The sequence below is a fragment of the Aplysia californica genome, unplaced genomic scaffold, assembly GCF_000002075.1.
Source record: "Aplysia californica isolate F4 #8 unplaced genomic scaffold, AplCal3.0 scaffold00011, whole genome shotgun sequence".
NCBI classification, from domain to species: Eukaryota; Metazoa; Mollusca; class Gastropoda; order Aplysiida; family Aplysiidae; genus Aplysia; species Aplysia californica.
The window spans coordinates 244,865-247,558 of NW_004797281.1; the positions used below are offsets into that span (position 1 = coordinate 244,865).

At 39.4% G+C, this 2,694-nt stretch overlaps 1 protein-coding gene across 1 annotated transcript in view; it reads right to left on the reverse strand.

The window, feature by feature from the left end:
• The window catches only part of LOC101855991 (cardioacceleratory peptide receptor), a 17,974-nt gene that overhangs the window by 14,379 nt on the left and 901 nt on the right, over nucleotides 1-2,694 (reverse strand). The window lies entirely within an intron of this gene.

A 2,694-nucleotide genomic window follows, 5' to 3' on the forward strand; every position in this document is an offset into this window, starting at 1 on the left:
AGAGAGAGAGAGAGAGAGAGAGAGAAAGAGGATACCACAGAAGCTGTGCGCTGCATAATATGTTCTTTGTACCATTGTACAGCGCATTAGGCACCTCTTTGTGTAAATGCGCTATATAAATACCATTTATTATTTTATTATCATCATCATCTCTGACAGTCACAAGGTACACATTATTTTTCCCTGGTGTGCAAGGGTGACCGTGAGGGCTAGCCATGGTCGTCGACACGAGAGCATTATTTGAGATACATGTACGCATCTGGCCCGTTGTAATTTGCAATAGCGTGGTCGTCTCATACGTATAGGCTGAAGAAAAGAAATCCACATCTTGACACTCGTATATTAAGACTAAATAAAAGTAGTTTTCTGAGCAGAAACTCTCGTTATCAAGCGCACTCATATAGACACACATACACACACACATACACATACACACACATACACACACACCCTTACACACGCACACACAAACGTAAACACACGCAAGTAAAAACATTCACACATAGTCCACCATATCACTCATCAGATGCTACTGTTTGTACCCCACGATCTATTAAAAACTTCGACTACTACTCACACATAAAATACACTTACAAATACTCGGTACCATAGCCCTTTATGTCCAGGGCCTAGTTTTGAGAAATTTGACGTGAAACAAGTTGAGTTTCACTTGTCAAGCTATATTTGGTCTCTTTTGGGGAAATTGCCTACTGAGAAAATGTATAAATTGAATATCTTATATAACGATTCTGAATAATCTTACGATTTTGGTAGAACAGTTGGATCATTAAATTTTAGTTTCTGACCTCAGTAAACCAAAACGGCTAAAAATGTCAGGTAGGTAATTTTAAGTCAGTGTAATGTGAAATTATACCAATTGCAATAGTAAAAGTCAACAATTATTATGAAATACAAGTTTTTTTTATCGATGGTGTTTGTGGTTGCCTTTTATTATTTTCTTTTGCTTTCGACAGACTTTTTCTTCTCTGAATGTCGGTTAAGTGTCCGTTTATGGTAAATGTCGTGGGTTTTAAGCCAAAGTGCTTCAGACTTTTTGTTCTGAACATCATTTTCTCTGACAGCAATCCTAGTACGCTTCTATTCACTAACCGCATTTTGCTGTCATCCCTTCTTTGAATCTTGGACAGTCTGATGAAAGGAGTACCAAGCAACAAGCAATCAAGTCATTGATGTTTCTTCACGTTTGTATGTAGGTGTATGGGAGGGGGGGGGTGGATGGGTGGGTACAAAGGAGAAAGGCATAATGAGAGAGATAAAAAGAGAGAGAAAGCGAGAGACAAAGAGCAGATAGTGAGAGAGAGGGAATGGGGGGGGGGGTGTTCAGGGTGGTCAGGGTGGTCAGAAGACAGACAAGAAAAGGACTAGGGTTTTAAAAAATTAATGAAAGATGAACATTGCTAATCGACACATGACACATCACGGAAGTGAAGAGATTACTAGGAAATAACCACAACTACTGTATTGTATATTCCACTGATATTATCAGACATTTATATATTTCATTCTAGATGCGAATATTACATTTGGAATAATATTCAAGGTTATAGTTTCATCTCAATTAAACTACTTTCTCATTTTATTTATGTTGTAGCATACTTTTGATACTGTTGAACTTTTAGAAAGAAGAAAAAGATGACAAAATGTTGCCCAAGTACTGAACAAAGAAGAGCTGTGAACAATAACAGATTTGAATTATCAACAATTCAGCATACGTGCTCTGGTAATGAATATTTATATAATATATATGTACTTGAATGAACATGTGCGTAGATGCTTATCTGTGTGATCTGATGGCTGTTTTAACTGCGCCTGCTGAAATGGCAGACAGAGAGAGAGAGAGAGAGAGAGAGAGAGAGAGAGAGAGAGAGAGAGAGAGAGAGAGGGGGGGGGCAAATGGAGAAAAAGAGACACACAGACCTATGAAAACGGAGACACAGAGCAAATAAGACCGCAGGAAAGAAATGTAAGTGCGAAGAGGAAGAATAAATAAGCCTACACTTTTAAAAAAAAGTAAGCGCCGACCAAGCGCAGAATCCGAGGACAAATTCTTTGAGAGAGGAAAGCGCTCGGCGACTGACGTGGGACGGAGCAGACAAACCGAATAAGCCGCCCGCATGATGGAATAGACTTGAAGCTTCTAGGAGTATTTTAAAAATGGATGTTTCCTGTCTGCCGTAAAATGTTATTGATTATAACAGAGCTAGACACCTCGAGCTAGTTTGGAAACAAAATCCTCTAGTAACGATGCCAAAAGCTACTCAATAATCTTCTGATCTTGTTGATTTATTGCACTACTTTTATCCCTTTTTTAATCAAATTCCAGCCTCTTGGTTGTGTCAAAGGGGATACATGTTACTATTAGACAAGGACACTCATGATATCTTAATTCAGCATAATATTGCTTCGTAAGCAGCTTTTAAAGGAAAAATATGTGTTACACGAGGACACATCTGAGAGTATGGTATAGCGGTTAGGTGCTTCGCTGCCGTACGCGGGAGACCTGAGTCCGATGCGCAAGTGTGGGATAATTTTTTATTGAGTATCTCTTTCCTCTGGGATGCTATATACCTGTCAGCACTGGTTGGCCCTGGCAGGCAGAGTCGAAGCTCGCCCCCTAAATGATCTAAATTGTGCCGACGAATGTGAAAACATACTTAAGGTATACCCCCCCCC